Source organism: Myotis nattereri (assembly GCF_964212035.1).
Source record: "Myotis nattereri genome assembly, chromosome: 2".
Taxonomy (NCBI): Eukaryota; Metazoa; Chordata; class Mammalia; order Chiroptera; family Vespertilionidae; genus Myotis; species Myotis nattereri.
Window position 1 is genome coordinate 172534197 of NC_138076.1, and position 22358 is coordinate 172556554.

Genomic DNA, 22358 nt, shown 5'->3' on the forward strand with positions numbered 1-22358 from the left:
AGTCCTGGTGTAGGTAAATAGGAGACTCAGTGGAATTTTATTTTATTTTCATTTGCCGGAAAACGGAGATTTAGAAAGTTTAGAAACTTGACCCGACTGAAAAGAAGTAAGAAATGTTGGACCTTAAAAATGACTTCAGGTTTTCTAATTGCACAGAATATAATGAAACACTGCTGCACTTCAATATTTTACCCTTTGTTCTCCCTGCATGATCTACAATAATAATCTGCTTCATGTTGATATTTACTGCTGTGTTGTTGACAATTACCTGAAAGAGAAGTTGGGTGCTTCACTGGGCTGGAAAAAGTTTAGCTACATCAGAAAGCAGGTCTAATTAAGCAAGTTTATTCTATCCTGTATAATAAAGAGCTAATATGCAAATGGTCATCACATGCATAACAACTGATCAGCAGAAGGCTGCATGCGTGGCAGGCGGGCATGGGTGGGCAGGGCTGCATGCATGGTGAGGCGGGGGGACATGAGGCTACGTTCCCTGCCGCCACCAGCCAAGGGACATGAGGCTGCGAAGGGCCGAGGCACAGCTGCAAAGGGCCCAGGCTCAGGCCGGCAGTGGCAGCAGCAGCAGGGTAATAGAGGTGGCACCTTCCCCTGATCTACCAGGTCGCCTCCTGCAGAGGGAGGTCAGACTGCAGCTTAGGCTGGAGGCTTAGGCAGAGGCGGTTAAGGGCACTCAGGGCGGCAGGGGGGCAAGTTAGGGGCAATCAGGCCAGCAGGGGGGCAAGGTAGGAGAGAGCAGGCCGGCAGAGGGGCAAGGTTGGGGCGATCAGGCCAGCTAGGGGGAAAGTTGGAGGCGATCAGACTGGCAGACAGAGGGATTAGGGGTGATCAGGCAGGCAAAGGGGTTAGGGGCAGTCAGGCAGGCAGACAGGTGAGCAGTTAGGAGCCAGCAGTCCCAGATTGTGAGAGGGATGTCTGACTGCCGGTTTAGGCCCGGTCTCTGTGGGATCGTGTCTAAACCAGCAGTCACACATCCCCCGAAGGGTCCCAGATTGGAGAGGGTGCAGGCCAAGCTGAGGGACACCATCTCCCCCCCCACCCCCCCGCAAGAATTTTGTGCACCGGGCCTCTAGTTTATACTAACTAAAGGGTAATATGCTAATTAGACCAGACATCTTCCAGACGCCCTTCTGGACAAAACCACGGTGGCGGGGGCAGAGGCAGAGGTGGTTAGAGGCAACCAGGCAGGCAGGGGTCCCGGATTGGAGAGGGTGCAGGCCGGGCTGAGGGACACCCTCCTGTCATGCACGAATTTCATGCACCGGGCCTCTAGTGTGTGTGTGTGTGTGTGTGTGTGTGTGTGTGTATGGCTAAATTGACTCACACATGCGTGATACATATAAAGCTCTCGCTGGCGCCAATCGCACATGTGTGTTTCGATCTGTCATTGTCGATCGTGAATTTGGTTGACACTTCTATTATAGAGAAAGGGCGAATAGTGATATTAAAATATTTCTTCTAATTAATTTCCTTTCAATGTGCACGGATCTATGCACCAGGCCACTATTGAAAAATGTAAACTAACAATCCCTTTTAGGTAGGTATTATTTTCATCATTATACAGATGACAGAATTGAGGCACAGAGAGGTGAAGTAATATACCCCAAGTCACACTGTCAATAAGCACAAAAGGCCTGCTAGAGAGGCAGCATTGTCAGAAAACAAAATTTGCTCCCCTTTCAGTTGCTGATATAATGTAGCATTTTCAGGCTAAGGTTCTGCAGCTGGGATCTGATAGACAAAGGCTTCTGCCACTAGAGACACATGATAGTCAGCATCTTCCTCTGCAACCCCGGTGGCTCCTGGTAGCTAACAGGCCTTACCCCTGCTGAGGCTCTGACTTGCAAAGCCCACCACTATTTCTCAAACTTTATCAAAAATTCTGGGAGGAGAACCAAGATGGCGGCATAGGTTAACGCCGGAGTTTGCTGCTTTGAACAACTACTTCAAAAGTGAAACTAAAAGACGGAAGTGACATCGCCCAGAACCACAGGAACGCTGGCTGAGTGGAAGTCCTACAACTAGGAGGAAAGAGAAACGCATACGGACACTCAGAGGAGGCCCAGTGCTGAAGTCAAATTCTGAGTTGCGGAGTGCGCAGAGCGGGCTGGCGGCGGAGGGCGCGGTGGGCGTTTTCAATCGGGAGGGAGTCGCAGACTCTGAGCTCCAGATACAGGCGAGTCTTTAGGGACCCAGACTCAAACGGGAGAAGTGGAACTGTCTGGCTTTGGTCAGAGCGAGTGCAGCTTTCTCGCCAAGGTTTGCAGCGGTCGCTGGGACTCAGAGAGGCAGAGCCCCTGGGGACAGGACTGAGAGCCGCCATAACTGCTCTCTCCAGCCCACCCTGTTGATCCTGTGCAACCTGCCCCGCCCAAGCCCTGCACAGAGGCATTTGCCGGATAGCCTCAGACAAAGGCTAGATTAGCACCTCCCTAGAGGACAGAAGTTCTCTCACTGCTGACATAGCTGATTCTCATAGCCACTTGGCCTGGAGGTCAAACCCTCCCTGGAATTAGCTACAACAATCAAGATTTAACTATAAGACTGCGAACAAAGACCACTAGGGGGTGCACCAAGGAAGCATAACAAAATGCGGAGACAAAGAAACAGGACAAAATTGTCAGTGGAAGATATAGAGTTCAGAAACACACTTTTAAGGTCTCTCAAGAACTGTTTAGAAGCCGCCGATAAACTTAATGAGATCTACAAGAAAACTAATGAGACCCTCGATCTTATATTGGGGAACCAACTAGAAATTAAGCATACACGGACTGAAATAACGAATATTATACAGACTCCCGACAGCAGACCAGAGGAGAGCAAGAATCAAGTCAATGATTTGAAATGCGAGGAAGCAAAAAACACCCAACCGGAAAAGCAAAATGAAAAAAGAATCCAAAAATGCGAGGATAGTGTAAGGAGCCTCTGGGACAGCTTCAAGCGTGCCAACGTCAGAATTATTGGGGTGCCAGAAGATGAGAGAGAGCAAGATATTGAAAACCTATTTGAAGAAATAATGACAGAAAACTTCCCTCACCTGGTGAAAGAAATGGACTTACAGGTCCAAGAAGCGCGGAGAACCCCAAACAAAAGGAATCCAAAGAGGACCACACCAAGACACATCATAATTAAAATGCCAAGAGCAAAAGACAAAGAGAGAATCTTAAAAACAGCAAGAGAAAGAAACACAGTTACCTACAAGGGAATACCCATCCGACTGTCAGCTGATTTCTCAACAGAAACTTTGCAGGCCAGAAGGGAGTGGCAAGAAATATTCAAAGTGATGAATACCAAGAACCTACAACCAAGATTACTTTATCCAGCAAAGCTATCATTCAGAATTGAAGGTCAGATAAAGAGCTTCACAGATAAGGAAAAGCTAAAGGAGTTCATCACCACCAAACCAGGATTATATGAAATGCTGAAAGGTATCCTTTAAGAAGAGGAAGAGGAAGAAAAAGGTAAAGATACAAATTATGAACAACAAATATGCATCTATCAACAAGTGAATCTAAGAATCAAGTGAATAAATAATCTGATGAACAGAATGAACTGGTGATTATAATTGAATCAGGGACATAGAAAGGGAATGGACTGACTATTCTTGAGGGGGAAAGGGGTGTGGGAGAGGCGGGAAGACACTGGACAAAAATCGTGCACCTATGGATGAGGACAGTGGGTGGGGAGTGAGGGTGGAGGGTGGGGCGGGAACTGGGAGGAGGGGAGTTATGGGGGGGAAAAAAGAGGAACAAATGTAATAATCTGAACAATAAAGATTTAATTAAAAAAAAATTCTGGGAAACCCTAGCACTGAGTTCTTAATTCTTTTTCAAAATGATTTTTATTTTTAGAAATGTTTCCTTTAAAAATATATATATATTATTGAATTTTTACAGAGAGGAAGGGAGAGGGATAGAGAGCTAGAAACATCGATGCGAGAGAAACATCAATCAGCTGCCCCCTGCACATTCACCACTGGGGATGTGCCCGCAACCAAGGTACATGCCCCTGACTGGAATCGAACCTGGGACCCTTGAGTCCGCAGGCCAACACTCTATCCACTGAGCCAAGCTGGTTAGGGCAGAAATGTTTCCTTTAAATTTGCTGTTGATTAAGGATGGTTACAAATTCTTTGTTACATGTCTTATTCCAAGATGGAGTCCAACTCCTCTCTTTGAATCTGAGCTGACTTTCAGTGACTTGCTCAGTCAATAGACTGTATTGGAAGTGATATTTTGACATTTCCAATGCAAGGCCATAAGAAGTTTTAAGGCTTCCACCTGAGCTTTTTGAAACACTTGTTCTGAGGGCAAGCTCTCAAGGAGCTTCCCTTGTGAGCCCAGACGTCATGCTGTGAAAAACAAGCCACATGGAGAATGTGCAGACACTCGTGAAAAGTTCTAGCTGAGCTCCCAGCAGAGAAGAAGCACCAGCTTGTCTGCTGACATCCATGCAAATGAGTTCTCTTTAATATCGAACCCATTTAAGTCTTCTGATTACCGTAGCCCAAAGACAATTCCAAAGTCTGTTGTCAGATATGGAAACAGATTAAGTTCAGCACTGGATTAGACTCAGTGCTTCTCTTACACCTCTCTTTTCCATGCCGTCCTTCTCCCACCTTTTTCATATTAATCTCCATTTGTTGTTAACCCTTTTTCTGACACTCTTTTATTCTTCTTTCTCTGGACTTGAAAGTATCCATTTGTACACTATAAAGAGGAGGTGGGGAAATTGGGTTGAATGTATATTAAAACAATTGGAATTTATGAGAGAAAATGATAAAATGTGCAGAAGATTGAAAAGAGTGGTGTTATTTTTTTAGGACCAAGTTTTATGAAGTTATCCCATAGAGCTAATGATGAGTGATTCAGAACTTAAATACGTTTGGAAAAATAATTATGCCTATTATACTGCCTTACTATACACAAATATACAAAAATCCTGTTGTTTGTGAGGCAAACTAATACCTTTTTTGGTGTACTGGTTTCTTTTTTCAGAGAAATATTATTTGACCCATAGGTTAAACAAAGTAACAAATTAGTAAGATGCTTTGAATGAGATATGTTATAATGGGGTTCAACATACTAAATCTACAATGGAAAGTTTTCTAGGGAATCTCTGAACTTGGGAGAAATTTTTAAACAATAAAATATATAACAATAATAAGCACTACTGTATGTATTATGCATAATGTTTTAAGTTTATTTTGTTTCTTATACTTAATGTTAGTAATTATGTAATGTACTAGAGGCCCATTGCACGAAGAGATTCATGCAATAGGCCTTCCCTCCCCCTGGCTGCTGGCACTGGTTTTCCTCTGGCACCCGGGACCCAGGCCTTCAGTCTTTGCTCCACCGCTTCGCCCTGACGTATGCAAATTAACCACCATCTTTGTTGGGTTAATTTGCATACTCTCCTGATTGGCTGGTGAGTGTAGCAGAGGGACAGTTAATTTACATGTTTGTCTATTATTAGGTAAGATAACTACATGTTAAGCCACCATTTCACATACAAACCACTGCTACTGATAACATATATCCTATGTTGAATTCTTAATATGTGCCAAGTAGTATTCCAAACACTTTAAATGTATTTTCCAATTTAGTAATCCTCCTAAGAACTCAAGGATGCCCATATTACAGATGAAGAAACCAAGTCACAGAGAAGCTAAATAACCTACATGTTTTATGGCTGTAATATTAGATGATCTTTAAGTTTATGCAGAGTCCATCTAAATAACATATCTTAAGTTATAGGAGTTAGCTTGGGCTTTATCTTCCTACTCTCTTTTTCTAATATATTTTTTAAATTATTATCAAGGGAATGAATAGAATGAACATCAATAGAATGCCAGATGCTAATACGTAGATGTTGTAATAATGTTGCTCTAGCTGGTTTTGCTCAGTGGATAGAGCATTGGCTTGTGGACTGAAGGGTCCCAGGTTCGATTCCGGCCAAAGGCATATTCCCAAGTTGCAGGCTTGATCCCCAGTGGGGGGTGTGCAGGAGGCAGCTGATCAATGATGGTTCTCTCATCATTGATGTTTATATATCTCTCTCCCTCTCTCTTCCTCTCTGAAATCAATAAAAATATATTTTTTAAAAAGATTAATGATTAATTTGGCATACTGTGAAAGCTTATCAACCAAAAATTCCAGTGTAAATGAAAAAATACTTAGTTACCCTGATACAATCTTACTGGACTGGTCTTTTAAAACCTACGTGTTACTCTCCATAGCTAATTCTAAGGTCAGAATTCTAAGCCTGGACCTGAATGTTTTATGGCTGTAGTACTAGATCATGATCTCAGTATGAGCTCTTTCTGCATTTGTCTTAAACCGTCAAAAGCCATGTTAATTGGTTTTTAAATTCCTTGCTCACAAAGACATCTATATTTTTGTGTTCTATGTACTATAAATAATAGGTTAGCCTGGAAAATGTCAAGCCTCTTTTTATATAGAACCTCTGCCTCCTTTTAAGTAGGAAAAAAACAAAACAGAACATGTTTTTGCATTCCTTCACTTAATTCTCCTCTGATACACCCAAACATGTAGTTGTAGGTAACGCATACCCTCTCCACCATACTGTTTGGGATTCAAGAATCAATTTGCAGAAACACATGTACATCAAATTATGAACTGTGTTTGTCTTTTAAAAATCCTTTGGAAAAAAATCTTTACTGGAATAGACTAGAGAGATGATGATTCATGCCATAATTTTATCTCATGAAAGGATAGCAAATCTCTTTTGGCTAACATCCCAGCCAAACACTAAATGTGACGTCAATCTAGATGAAACATAGCTGTCAGATTCTGTACTCATTTTAAGTTTCTTAAATGTATACCCAAATACTATATTTGATCACCTGTAGCCACCAATTACAGAAAAGAGTGAAAATAAAACCACTCTTAAGGTTTAAGTCATAAGTAGTCAACCACTTTTTGTTATAGTTCTGGGAGATGCAATTATTATATCAAACATTAGATAATTTTTGCTTTATCATTCATTTATGTGTTTCAGTATCTAGCATAGAAGATTTTCTTTAATAATGATAGTAGCAAAATGAAAAATAAAGCTACAATTTGAGAACCTACTATGAACCACATATATTACATACACCCTTGTCCATTGTCTTCACAGTCCTGGAAGACAGATGTTGATCATAGGCAAAGGTTCTACTCTTTGTTCTAGTCTTTTGAGCTTCAACTCAGTCCACAAGGAGAAGAGAAAGAACCATTGATGTGAAAGAGAAACATCCATTGGTTGCCTCTTATACACTCCCTGACCAGGGATCCAACCACAAGCTAGGTATGTGCCCTGACCAGGAATTGAATCCGCAATCCTTTTGTTGTACGGATGACACTCCAACCAACTGAGTCATTCAGCCAGGGCCACAAGTTTTTATTGTTTGGTTTGGTTTAAGGAACATTTAGTAGTTGTGACTAGTGACTTGATGTGTGACCATTTATCAAATGCCCTACCAAGATAGGATAGCATGAAGAGCTAAGGGCTAGTGCTACACCGTCAAAACCAAGCCAGCTCTTTCCCTACTCCATTCTGCGCCAATGAGATTATGGCAGTCAGGCTTAGGACTTGGCAGAAGCCTAAACCACCCCCGTTTTCTGCTCTCCCTTTGCCTCTTTTTCCCAGGTGACACAATCAAGCTCAGTGTCTCACCCTGGCACAAGCAGGTCTGGGGTGGATAGCTCAATGCCAGGGGAATTATTTCTCTGGTGATTTGTCCTTTGTTCTCTAGCTCTGCCATGTGTCATTTTCATACCACTGAAATGGCAAATTCCAAGACTTGAATGTGTGAATAGGGGATGAGTTTGGAAGGAGAGAAAATACTTGCCAACTGATTTGCTTTGCTATTGGTTTCTATGGCCACTAGCCTAAAGAAGTGGAATTTTAGCCTTTTTCTGGTCCAGCCCTCTGGAGTTTTATGTTAGCATTTGAAGCCAAAGATCTAGCTAACAATGAAGTATTCTTATGTATTGTTAAGCTCCTGTTGTGCATCTAGCTCCCTCAACACCAACACAAAGAGAAGGAGGAATAGGCCCAAGACCAAATTCAGATGTTGCTAGCTAAATTCCATCCAGCACCATGTTGATACTAATCCATTATTATAATGTTAATAAGCTATACTAACAAACAACTGTACTTTGTGCTAGGCTGTGTTTCAAATGATTTAATCCTTACAACAAACATATTGCCCCTGCAATGAAATAATTCAATAAAAGTTGAAAAGCACTATATTCTGAGTGTTGGAAGTAAAGAAGGAGTTAAAATATATGAAAAGGCAACTTGTAGGGGAGCAAGCCTCCTAAGTGCTGGTATGATTAGCTCTCTGCTGAGACTCAATCTGAAAATTATAGGTATCACTTAGTTCACATATAATGCCATTAATTACTTGAGGAAAAAATATTGAAGTTTTTCTTATTTACATTTTTATCAATTAATGGGGTTATCATTCTGTGTTCACTTTTGTGGAATAATAACTCCAAATTATTTCTAAAATTATTATTTACCTTGTAAATGAAGCACTTTCTCCCATGGACACTCAGCATTCTGAATATAAATGTAAAGGATGGAAACTGAGAAAAGAATTATTACTTTCTAGCTTTCCCCATCACAAGATTCTTACTTATAGATCATAATTCAAGAATGTCTGCCAACTTCAACTAAAAGCCTACAAATAAAATTGTTCTAGAGGATGGGAGATCATAGGGTCTGATAAGCCAGTTACACTATTCTAATGTAGTTCCCCATATCTTGTGTTGCACGATAAATCTAAGTCTCTATAGATTATTATGGAAGAACTAAAAAAAAAAAAAAAAAAAAAAAGGCAGCCAGAAGTTGAAACCAGATACAGAGAAAGGTCAATGAGACCTAGTAAAATAAAGCAAAAGTAGAATCAGAGATTGGCCAATGACAGAAATCAAGTTGCCCAAATGACACAGTAAAAACTAATAGACATAAATAGAAAAAGGCAGAGACCTAATATTTACTTAAGATTTATATCTGCTTGGGCTAAAAGAATGAAATCAAGGGACACACACACACACACACACACACACACACACACACCCCTTTGTGGAATCCAGCACAGATGTGCTGTGGCAGCCACTGTTTTGGAACATAAAGCCTTGTAGAAGTTCCTCCATTGGCTTTGACGGCTTTGAATGCTCAGACTCTCAACCTGGCATTTGACAGATGTTAAGGTCAGACGCCCCTGGGTCAGGTAGCTTGGTTTTGTTTCCTTCTGTCTCTTAAGTGCATTCAGGTGGTTGTAAAAGGCACTGAGCCAGAAAGCGGGAGAATGGGTGTAAATCTATCTCTGCTAATGAGACACAACTCAAGGCACACCAGCATTAAATCAGCAGAACCCTACTCGTATCATGTTACTAAGACCAAGAATTGACCCACTGGCAAAGGTGCTGCCAGTTGGCTCTTTCTAAATGGGGAAAAACATTTATCTTCATTCTTGGAATCATTGGGATTATTGGCTCTGGCTTCAGATAAGCAGGATAAATAAACCTCAGCTCAACTGGAAGCTTCTATTGCATTCCTCCATGGCAGACTCTTGCAGCTTATTCTGACTGAGAATTTCTAATGGATTACATATATTTTCTTACTTGCTTTCCTCATGAGTATTTATCTTTACCTGTGCATTGGCTAATGGACACCTCTTATGAGTGTTGTCATTTAATGTGTTTCCTAATGACTAAATATTTGCCCTATTTTGGCAGTGGTAATGAGCACACTTGCAGACAGTGTGTCCGGTGAATTTAGTTTTTGCTTTTGTTTAGGGAAACAGTCAAATAGCTTATGAACAGGTCCCCTTTTAAAAACATCAGTAATGTAATTATGTAAATAACAGTCCTGCTTAAGTTACCTTAAATGGGGACAAGAGAGATAAGGTACCCATATGCCCGGCTAGTTTCACATGATCTCTTTACTAAAAAATATGGCATAGGGAATTAAAAACTTAAGATGTTTCTAGGCTTCTCTCTTATGGTTCTTTGCATTCCCCTACACCTACCATCTATGCTTGAGATTGCAATGATAGTAAAGTAGGATAAGAAAGGACTAGGAGTGAAGTGCAAGAAAAAGGAATGAATAAGAAAAAGGAAGGCACTTATAATCGGTTCAGATTTAAGTACTGGATTATTGATTTGCAAATAGGCTAGTTCCCTTATGTAGACAATATATGCAAAGCTGAAATCTAATTTTTATTTTTTTAAATTGCTGTATATAAATAACTACACCTCACTTGTCTAAAAGACATTTATCCAACAACCTCTCATCTTAGGAAATAAAGGGGGAAAGCTGTGATAAACCAAATGAGAAATTATAATGTTTTTATACTAATGCTCATGAACTTGATCCAGAAGGCAGCCCTTTGAATTTTTAGTCAGTCCCTATTTTCCTGGCCTATAGCTGCAAAGGAGCATCAGATTAGAAAGGAAGGCAAAGCAGGTGTCTTGGTAGTAGACAGCTGTATCATGAGGGAAGTGATGGAAAAAAATGTAAAAGCAGATAGAAGACCTTAAAAATGTTAAGCATCTGAATACATCTATTATATATGACAAACAAATCTACACATAGGAATGATGGAATATCTTTTAGATGATAGTAAGGTGTTTAGATAAGTAATTAGAAGTCATTAAAGACCTTTAAGTGCTTAATCTCAGATTTACATGTTAGTTTTAATCAGCCAGACAAAAAATATTTAGCAAGAAACTCACTACCTGGATTAGCTGAGGTCACAGAAGTCAACAAGTTATGTTCCCTGTCCTCATGGGGTTCGCAATGTGGAGAAGAAATTATATAAAGAGTCAAAAGTTCTAGGTCAGGCTGAGGAATAACTAAAATACAAAAAATATTAATAGAATGAAAGTGATAAGACTCAGATGTGGGATGTGGATGTGGAAGGTGACAGAAAGCCAAGATTCTCCCATGTGGACAGTAGATTTTGATGTTGGTAACCAGGATATGAAATCAAGAGGAAAAATATATTCAGGGGAAAGGATGAGTTCACGTTTGAGGTGCTTGTGTCATAGCCAGAAATACTGTTTGGAAATTCTGAAGAAAATTATTTGACATTATCATTGTGAGGCTTAATTTTATGTGTGAACTTGACTGGGCTAAGGGATGCCCAGATTGCTGGTAAAACATTATTTCTGAGGGTGTCTGTGAAGATGCTTCTGGAAGAGAAGAGCATTTGAATCACTAGACTGAGTAAAGAAGGTTCACCCTCACTAATGTGGGTGGGCATCCTCCAATCTTCAGGGGCCTGAATAGAACAGAAGGCACAGGAAGGGCAATCTCTCTCTCTCTCTCTCTCTCTCTCTCTCTCTCTCTCTCTCTCTCTCTCTCTCTTTCCCCTTAAACCTGGAACATACATCCCCTCCTGTCCTCAGAAATGGAAAGCTTCTGGTTTGCAGGCTTTTTGACTCCAAGACTTAAAACCAGTGGCCCCCATGTTCTCAGGCCTTTGGTGTCAGACTGGCTTTTCTGGTTCTCCAAATTGCAGGTGGTATATCATAGCATATCTCAGCCTCCATAATCATGTGAGCCACTCCCCATAATAAATCTCTTCATATATATTTCTGTTGGTTCTGTTTCTCTGGAGAACCCTAACTAATACAGCTATGTATATGTGATGATAAAAACTGTAGGTGAAGATGAGAATGCTGTACATAGAGCAAGAAGAAGATAAAGTACAGGAATTTATGAAACATTTATGTTTAAAATATAAATACAAAATATGAATAGATCAAGAGGAGCAGAGATGAGCCTGACCCTTTTAATAGTAAAACAATAGTTTTTTCTGAAAACTCTGAAGTTGACTTCCATTTATATCTCATTAGCTAAAACTGTCAAATGACCATTCCTGGCATTAATGGAGCCTGAAAAATCAAAATTGTGCCCTAACCGGTTTGGCTCAGTGGATTGAGCATCAGCCTGTGGACTGAAGGGTCCCAGGTTCGATTCCGGTCAAGGGCATGTACCTTGGTTGCGGGCACATCCCCAATAGGGGGTGTGCAGAAGGCAGCTGATCGATGTTTCTCTCTCATTGATGTTTCTAACTCTCTATTCCTCTCCCTTCCTCTCTGTAAAAAAATCAATAAAATATATTTTTAAAAAATCAAAATTGTTTGATGTGAGGCACATTGATGTTCCAAGTAAAACTGGCGTTAGTGAAGAAGAAGAAGTAATAGATTTTGCGTAGGTAATAAGAGCATTTATTATAATCTCATATGGTGCTGGAAGTTAGCCGAGGAGGTTTTACAAAAACATCAACACCATAGCAAAGTTTTTAAAAAGCACTAGAAATAAACCAAAAGAGAAATAAGAATAAGGTAATAAAGCAAAGATGGAAGTGGAGTTTATTCACAAAATTGGCCCTAAACTATCTAGCAGTCAATTCAAACAGGAAAACACTTTAAGGAAAACTCAGTGTCCTTGAGAAAGGGTTTGTTGTTTGGTTGGTTGGTTGTTGTGGGGAGCACTCCAAAAGGCATAATAAAAAGAGCTAGGGTGGGTGGGCAACCACCAGAGAGAGAGTGATTTATTGGGGAATAAGTACAAAACAGTAGAATGACAGCAATACGTTAAAAGATTGGACAGAGTGGGTTGGTGGAGGAGGGAGACTGTGATTTGCAATTATGAGAGTGATTGAGGATGACAGAGCGTAGAAGCCTTTTAGGATTAATTGGCTTGGAAGTTCAAAATGGCCCTGAGCTAAAACCTCAAATGGTGTCAGAGCTGATGAAGCTAATGTCTATGCCTCTGTCAAGAATCTTTAGCCTTTGCTGGCATTCTAAATAGAACAGTGCATGGTACGTGCTGGGAGCTCCTGAAGAGAGATCCAGCGAGAGGAGAGTGACATTGTCCCTAAAGTGTTCTCTCGCTGGGAGTGACAGAGAGGGAAGGAGGCAGGAAGACATGTCAGTTCTAGGAATGTCATCTCCCTGTGTAGTTTGGGGCCCAATGTGAATTGAAGGCTACAGTTTCCACTTCAGGAAACTTTAAACTCTGTCCGGTATGCAAGTAGTACCTACATCTCTAAAGCTGTCTCTCCCCAAACAAGAGTGAGTAGGTACTTGGCACCACTCCATATGTGGTGAGAAGTATTGTTGCATTTAAGACATGATTATCTTTTTTATTCATTTACCTGTGGTGTTTGCGTGTGTTTTTTTTGTTTTTTGTTTTAAAAATACTTTTATTGATTTCAGAGAGGAAGGGAGAGGGAGAGAGAGACAGAAACATCAACGATGAGAGAGAATCATTGATCGGCTGCCTCCTGCACTCCCCACACTGGGGATCAAGCCCACAACCTGAGCATGTGCCCTGACCTGGAATCCAACCATGACCTCCTGGTTCATAGGTTAACGTTCAACCACTGAGCCATGCCACTGGGCTTGTGTGGTTTTTTGTTTTTTTTTGTTTTTGTTTTTTGTGTGTTTTTTTTAACGTCAACAGAAGATTCTAAACGAGTAAGTGCCTTGTTTTAAAAATTCCTAGGATCTATTATAATGCTAGATAAATAATAATAAATAAACATGGCTTAATAAATAAACATTTAGTTCTTTGCAGTTTTTGTATCCTTTACTTGCTTTTCATAGAATTTAAAAAAACACTATCATAGTAAATTCTTATGAAGCCAAAAAATGGCTTATTATAGAAATTATTAAATTTTTTAAAGCCTAGTAGGAAAGTTGTTTCCAAAGCTAAGGAATTTGGAATGTCAGGTTTTCTTTTTGCAAACAAATAAAATTTAAAAATAGTAAGTTCACATTCTGAATATATTCTGACATTAGAATTTTAGAAAGCAAATAATGATGCTGTAAACATACCATGGCTCTAGTAGTAGTATAAGCACAAGGAGATGTTAGAAATTCTTCATTGAAGTATCTGTCCTCTCAGTAAGTTCTTCCTGAATGTCCCCACTAGTCACACTATTGTCCATTAATATCTAAAGTCCATTTCCTTTTCTAAAGATTTCTCACAAATCTGGCAATAACATATAAAAGGCTATGTTAAATATGTAAATCACTCTTTTAAGACTTTAGCTCAATAATGTGGTGGTTTCTCAAAAAATTAAACATAGACTTGTCATGATCCAGCAATTCCACTTCTGGGAATATACCAAAAATAATTGACAGCAGAGACTCAACAGATATTTGTACATTTATGTTCATAGAAATATTATAAATAGCCAAAAGGAGAAAACAATCCAAGTATCCATTGATGGATTAATGGATAACAAAAAATGACACACACACACACAATGGAATATTATCAGCCTTAGAATGGGAGGAAATTCTGAAACATGCTTCAACATGGATGTACTTCAACATATGTTAAGTGAAACATATGTGTGATTCCACTTACACAAAGCACCTAGAGTAATCAGATTCATGGAGACAGAAAGTAGAATTGTGGTTGCCAGAGGCTGTGAGACAGGAGGAAACGGGAGTTATTATTTAATGGGTACAGAGTTTCAGTTTGGGAAGATGAAAAAAGTTTTGGATATGGATGGTGGTAATGGTTGCACAACAATGGAATGTACTTGATGCATATAAAAATGGTTAAAATGGTACATTTTGTGTTATGCATATTTTACTATAATCAATCAATCAAACAAACACCAAAAGACTTTAGCTCATGTAAAGATATAAATAGTTACAAAACCAAAGAAAAAGCATCATCATCTATAATAATAAAAGCATAATATACTAATTAGACTGGACAGCCAAATGACCTTCTGAACGACCTTCCGGATGAAGCCTGGGCTGTGAGGGCCGAGCTCCTTGCACGAATTTCATGCATCAGGCCTCTAGTGTTAATAATAATAATGCAATTAAAACAATAAATAAAAAATGACCATAGCTTTGTGTCACTAAAACTTAATAGCAGAGAGTAATCTATTACAACATACAACCACCTGGAAAAAACTCAATTGTTACAGAAAGAACTTCATTTTAAATATCTGTATTAGATTAGCCAAGATGAGAGGAAACTGTGTTTTATTTAGTAGAAGTGAGGGATTTGTTACAGAAATTTAGAATCAGATAGTTGCATCCAAAAATAATCACAAATGTTGAATGTCAATTCTCATCAAATTGATCTATAGATGCTCTCCAATCCCAATCAAAATCTCAGCAGAATTTCTTGGAAAATCAACAAGCTGACTCTAGAATTTATATGTGAAGCTAATGAACTAGGATAGCCAAAACAACTTTGAAAAGGAAGTTGGAAGACTCACACTATCTGACTTCAAGACTTACTATAAACCTTTAGTAATCAAGACTGTGGTTTTGGCCAAAGGATAGCTACTTAGATCAATGGAACATGATAGAGCCCAGAATTAAACTCTCAAAAATACAGTCAATTAATTTCTGACAATGATGCAAAGGCAATTCAATGGAGAAAGGTTAGACTTTTCAACAAACTGCTTGAACAATTTGATCCACATGCAAAATATAAACTCAATTCATACCTGATACTTTATATTAAAACTAGAGGCCCAATGCACAAAAATTCATGCAAGAGTAGGCCTTCCTTCCCCCAGCTGCCGGCACTGGTTTCCCTCTGGCACCCAGGACCCAGGCTGGCTTCTCTCAGGCCACCCACAGGCACCCGGGACCCAGGCTGGCTTCCCTCCAGCGACGGCTTTGACAGGAAGGATGTCTGGAATGACGTCCAGAAGATGTCCAGTCTAATTAGCATATTACCCTTTTATTATTATAGATTTGCTCAAAAGGAATCATAGACCTAATGTAAAGCTTTGAAACATTAGAAGAACTCACAGGAGAAATCTTTGTGCTATTGGGTTAGGTAAAGAGTTCTTAGATATGAAATCAAAATCATAAAATGGAAAAAAATCTTAAATGGAAAAATTGATACAATGACTTCACCAAAATTAAAATATTTTCCTATTTCAAAAGTCCCAGAGAAAATGAAATGGCAAGCAAAAGACTGGAAGAAAATATTTGCAAATAATATATCTGTAAACAGAATACAAAGAAACCTCTTTAAATTCAATAATTAGATACACTGGCATATTATTCAGCCATAAAAAGGAATGCAATTTTGATATATGATACAACATGGATGAACTTTGAAACATTATGATTAGGGAAATAAGTCAGACACAGTAGGCCAAATATTGCATAATTCCACTTATATGAGGTACACAGAATAGAAAAATTAATGGAGACACAAATTAGAATATAGGTTACCGGGGAATGGGGGGAATAAAGATGAGGGCAATATTAGTGTTTGATGGGTACAGAGTTTTTGTTGGGAATGATGAAAAGTTTTGGCTATCAATAGTGATAATGGTTACACAACATTGTAAATATATTTAACTAGAGGCCCGATGCACGAAATTTGTGCACCTGTGGGACCCTGTCCCTCAGCCCCCCAATATTTATGTATTTATGTATATGTGTGTATGTATACATATTTTGTTTTTGTTTTTTCGTCAATCCTCACCTGAGGACATTTTTCATTGATTTTTAGAGTAGAAGGGAAGGCGAGAAACAGAGAGAGAAACATGGATGTGAGAAAGACACATCAATCGGTTGCCTCCTACATGTACCCCGACTGGATTGGGTGAAACAGCACCGCTGCCAACAAGACCAACTGCTGGCGGCCCACTGGGGCTCAGGCGTTGAGCATTTGGCGATTTTCTGTTTCTGCTTCCACTTTTGGTAGAGGTCCCACTTGTAGGAGCTGCTGATGTAGCAACCACTTTCTTGACCTTCTTCTTGTCCTCCTGTCCTGACTGTCCCACAAACTGCTTCTTCTTCCAGGAGCTGCTGCTGGTCCCTGGTCAGGTTCTGGGCCTCGTCCCCCATCAGGTCCAGGACAGCGCCAGCCACCTGCTGCTCAAAGGCGCTCCTGTCCCCACCAACACTCAGGCCCCGTTCACTGTCGAAGTCCTTTGGGCCGATAGGGGACACAGAAATCCTGGTCCAGTGTCTGGGCCTCCTCCTTCCGCCTCTTGGCTCCCCGCTCAGGTCCTGGCTGCTGCTGTTTGGGCTGACGACCTCTGTGAAGCTGTCCTCCACACTCTCTCCCTCCTCCCCCTCCCCCTCCTCCTCTTCTTCCTCCTCCCCCTCCTCCACCTCCTCCCCCTCCCTCTCCTCCTCCTCCTCCTTCCCAGGCTGCTCCGCCTGCTGCACTGGGCAGCTTGGGGCTGGGCCAGTCAGGCCCTCCTGCCACTCCTGCCGGCCCTGCTGGAAGCTGGCGATGGCCTTGCAGTCCTTCTGCCACTTGGCCCCCATCACCTGGCTGCTCAGATCCCGGCTGGAGGAGTTGATCTCAAAGATGGTCGCCCACCAGCGGTACTGCTTGATGCTGGCCACCAGCCTCAGCCACTTTAGCTCCTCCTCCTGGAAGCTCAAGCTGAAGAGGGGGTGCAGGCTCAGCCCTGTGAGGTCCAGCTCCTTGGCCCGCTTGATGGACTCTGGCGAGGGCGCTGGCCACAAGCGCATATACTGCTGCTGGGCATTGTCGGCCACGAGGCCCAGGCCCAGCAGCTCCAAGGATGCCTCCTGGTGTTCCACAGGCCGCAGTCCTCACTGTCTACAGCGGTTCTCAACCTGTGGGTCGCGACCCCTTTGGCGGTCAAATGACCCTTTCACAGGGGTCGCCTAAGACCATCCTGCATATCAGATATTTACATTACGATTCATAACAGTAGCAACATTACAGTTATGAAGTAGCAATGAAAATAATTTTATGGTTCGGTCACAACATGAGGAACTGTGTTTAAAGGGCCAGAAGCTTGAGAACCACTGGTCTACCACCTCTGTGGCACCCGGCCCAGCATGCTGTCCACCCTGACCACACCTGAGGGCTCCTCGTGGGGGTGGGTGAGGGTGAAGGTCCAGCAGGTAGGGGACATCATCTGGGGCCACCAAGCAGTAGGCTGTGCCACTTCGGCCAGCCTAGGCCACACGACCCACACGGTGCAGGAAGAGCTTGCCCTTGGCTGGGAAGCTGAAGTTGATGATGTTGTCCAGCAGTGGGATGTCCAGGCCCCTGGCCGCCAGGTCAGTCATGATGAGGGTGGAGCACTTGTTGTGGGTGAATTTGGCCACATTGATCTTGCGGCCATCTGGTCAAGGGCGCTGTAGATATGGGGGCAGGTCACCCACTGGAGCGGCCTTGGGTAGGCAGATGCTCAATGCCTGAGCCTGGATGGGGTGGGGGGGCAATGGGGGCCAGGTGGCTGGGGTGAAAGGCTGGGGGATAAGGGGGCCAATGGGGGAGGATGGGCAGTTGGCCACCGCAGTGCACATCATAGTGACTGGTTGTTCTGCTGTTCAGTTGATTTGCATATTACCCTTTTATTATATAGGATACTACTCTATTTACAAATGGTTAAAAAGTTAAACATGTATATTTTACTATGTTTTTTTTGTTTAAAGTATTACACATAGTAGTACATATATCTCCTTTACTATAATTTTTAAAACTTTAATAAGAAAAAAAAAATCCAAAATTTTTAAATGAGCAAAGTTTTGAATAAACACTTCACAAAAGAAAATACAGGAATGGCTAATAAGACCATGAAAGAAATGCTCACATTGTTTGTCATAAAGAAAATGCAAGTTGAAACCACAATGAGATGCTGATACATACTCACATGAATGGCAATAATAATAATAAAAAAGGCTGACAATATTAAGTGCTGTATGAGTATAGAACTTTCATTCATAGCTGGTAGGAATGGAAAATGGTACAGCAACATTAGGAAGAAGTTTGGCAGTTTCATAAAAATGTAAACATAAATACCATGTGACTTAATAATTCTAGTCCTAAGTATTTATGCAAGAGAAATAAAAACATAGTCACTCAAAACCCTGTCTACAAAAAAAAAAACAAAAAAACAAACAAACAAAAAAAAAACAACCCTGTCTACAAATCTTTATAGCAGCATTATTTCATAATCACCAAAACTTGGAAACAACTTTTATGTCCTTGTCTAATGAAATATATGTTTATAATGAAATTCCACTCAGCAATAGAAAGGAACAAACTATTGATACAAGCAACAATATTGATGAATCTCCGAATACATTGTTCTAAGTGAAAGAAGCCACACTCTAAAGCAGCCATGGGCAAACTACAGCCTGTGGGCCGGATCCGGCCCGTTTGAAATGAATAAAACTAAAAAAAAAAAAAGACCGTACCCTTTTATGTAATGATGTTTACTTTGAATTTATATTAGTTCACACAAACACTCAATCCATGCTTTTGTTCCGGCCCTCCGGTCCAGTTTAAGAACCCATTGTGGCCCTCGAGTCAAAAAGTTTGCCCACCCCTGCTCTGAAGGCTACAAACATCCATCTGTATGTTCCACTTATACGGCATTTTAGAAAAGATAACTGTAGGGTGAAGAACAGATCAGTAGTTGCCAGGAGTCAGAGGTTGGGGGAAGGGTTAACTGCAAAGGGACTGCATGAGGGAACTTTTTTGGATGATGCAACTGTTCTACAGCTTGACTACTGAGGTGGTTACATGCATTAGTAAAATTCATAGAAGAGTTGGTTTTACTATATTAAATTGGAATATAAATTTTAAAAATAATCACATAAATGATATGAAAGTCTAGTCAATAATAATCCTGGAGGCTGGAAGGGAAGATGGTGGCGATATAGGCAGACGTGTCCCAGGTCGTGTCCCGGAGCAAATGGAGTGAGCAGCTGAAACTAGTAGCACCCACACCAAATTGGTGAAATTGCTCAGCTGGTGAGACGGTTTGCAGCCGGGAAGAGCAGAACTCCCCTAGAAAGGTAAAGGAACCAGGGTTTTGGGCAGGAAAGTTTGCCAGACCTCTGAGCCCAGAGAGTCAGAGGGAGACCGCGTGGCAGACAGCCGCGTCCCTTGGGACAGGCACAGCCCCTGACTGGGGTGGGGTGGGGGGGGGAGGGTAGAACCGCGGGATTCCTGGCGCCGCCGGGGGAATTGAGAGCTGGGTTCTGTGATCACAGAGGACTGAGCCTAAAGGGGGCAGCCTGAAGAGCTGACCAGACCATGCAGTCCCGGTAAGAGAAGAAGCTTACAGAAACCAAGCCTTCCCCGTTTCCGCGGCCGGCATTTGTTTGTTTGTTTTCACTGAATCCTGTTCATGGGACATTTCGGATACAGACACTCACCTGTGCTGAAGAGAGGGAGAGTGTGCGGAGGAGTGGAATCTGGGGAGAGACTGAGGTGAGAAGGGGGGCCGGGAGAGGTGGCAGCGAATTGAGTAATGAGACACCCCTGAGCCCAGGTCTGGGGCAGCCATCCTCTCCGGAGAGTAAGACTCCTCCGCCCAGCCCCCAGGCAAGGAGCACAGCCACACCCATATTCCACCCTGTAGGAGATCAAGGATTAAAATAACCTGATCAGTCCCTGGGAGTTAACAGGGTCTGGCCTATAGAGGGATTTTCAATCCCAGCAACAACACAGTGCCGGTAACTAACTATTACGCAGCCAGCTCTGGGCAGTGAACCTCCACTGGACAGAGAGGCCCTATAGCCTCAGAGGCCAACCCCAGAACACTGCCACCCAGAGGCTGACCCACAAACTGACTCTTTGCTAAACACAAAATAAGAGAGTCTGGGAAACAAATGCAGCCTGCTTTAAAATGAGGACTGTGGTTTACAACACAGAGGAACAGTGTATCGCAGGGAAACTCAACACTCTCCTGAATACCTGGCAGGTCTAAGGCGAGCCACACTGAAGAATAGAAGAACCGAAGGACCTTCACTACTGCAATTTTTTTTTTCTCTTTTTTCACCTTTTAACTAAGAAACCAATTTTTTTTCTTTTTCTTCTTCTTTTTTTTCTTTTCTTTTTTTTTCTTCTTTTTCCATCACCTGATTTTACCCTTTTAATTACTACCTTCTTATTTTTAACCAGTATTATTACTGCTACCATTTTACCATTTTTTAAAGTGCCATTTTATTTTCTCTTTATTTTATTTTGGGATTAGTGTTCTCCATTCTATTTTCATCGTTATATTATTGGTTGTTTCTAGTTTGCATTCATCTCCAGGGAGCTGTTGCTGCAATTTGTTGGGATTAATGGCTGTTCTATAGGAGTATTCTCCTCATATAAAAAGTCTCTTCCCCTCTTCCACTTCATTCTCTCTTTTCGCTCTTTTTTTTTCTTTTTTCTCTTTCTTTTTTTTCTTTTCTTTTCTTTTCTCGCTTTTATTTTCCCCCCTCCTTTTTCCCAATTTCATTTTTGCACTCCTTTTTTTGGTCCCTACTTTTCTTTTCTTTTTTCTCTTTTATCGTTTTCCCTTCCTTCCTCCTTATCCCCTAATTCTCTTAATTCGGGTGGTCACCTTTATTTGGGGTTATTAATATCGTGAATATATTTGTGTATAGTGCCTGGTACGTGGTGCCTTGTTGTGTTGTATTTTGTGCCTTTAAATCAACGCAGCAGATCCAAGCAACAGCAACCTCCTGAGCACCACACCCTCTGCTGAGGAACAGCAGTTGTACGTGAAACCTCGCCCCACCAGCCAGAAGAGCCACCACAGCTGTGAACAGCACCCACCAGAGGAGCTGCTGCCAACTGAAGAGCAGCTGCTACCGCAACCGCCCGAAGAGCAACCACAGACCAAGGAGTCACTGCCACCAAGGGAGCAACCACTGAACAACTCAACGTCTAGATATGTCAGTGAGATCAAACATGGGTAGACAAAGAAACCCCCAAAGGAAAGAGAAGGAGGACTCTCCAAAAAAGCAGCTAAGTAATACAGAGGCATGCAACATGACAGAAAAAGAATTCAGAATAAGGGTTCTAGAGTGCATAAACCGGATGGAGGAAAAAATCGACAACCTCTGCAAGAAGCAAGAAGAAACAGATGAAAAAATCGATAACATATGGAAGAAGCTAGAAGAAACAGATGAAAAAATCAACAACTTAAGTAAGACCCAAGAAGAAATGAAGAGTGATATAGCTGCAATGAAAAACTCCATTGAAAGTATCAACAGTAGACTAGGAGAAGCGGAGGACCGAATTAGTGAATTAGAAGACAAGGAAGCAAAACACACCCAAAATGTACTGCAATTGGAGAAAAAAATTAAAAGACAGGAGGAGAGCCTAAGGGAGCTTTGGGACAACATGAAACAAAACAACATACGAATAATAGGGGTACCAGAACAACAGAAGGATGAACAAGGATTAGAAAACCTATTAGAAGAAATAATATCAGAAAACTTCCCTGAGGTGGGGAAGAAAAAAGTCACACAAGCCCAGAGAGTCCCAAACAAGGTGAACCCGAAAAGACCCACACCAAGACACATCATAATTACCATAGC

The 22358-nt window shown here is 41.4% G+C and overlaps 1 protein-coding gene across 1 annotated transcript in view; it reads left to right on the forward strand.

The window, feature by feature from the left end:
• Positions 1 to 22358, forward strand: part of ZCRB1 (zinc finger CCHC-type and RNA binding motif containing 1) — an 86410-nt gene that overhangs the window by 20392 nt on the left and 43660 nt on the right. The gene's annotated exons all lie outside the window — the stretch shown is intronic.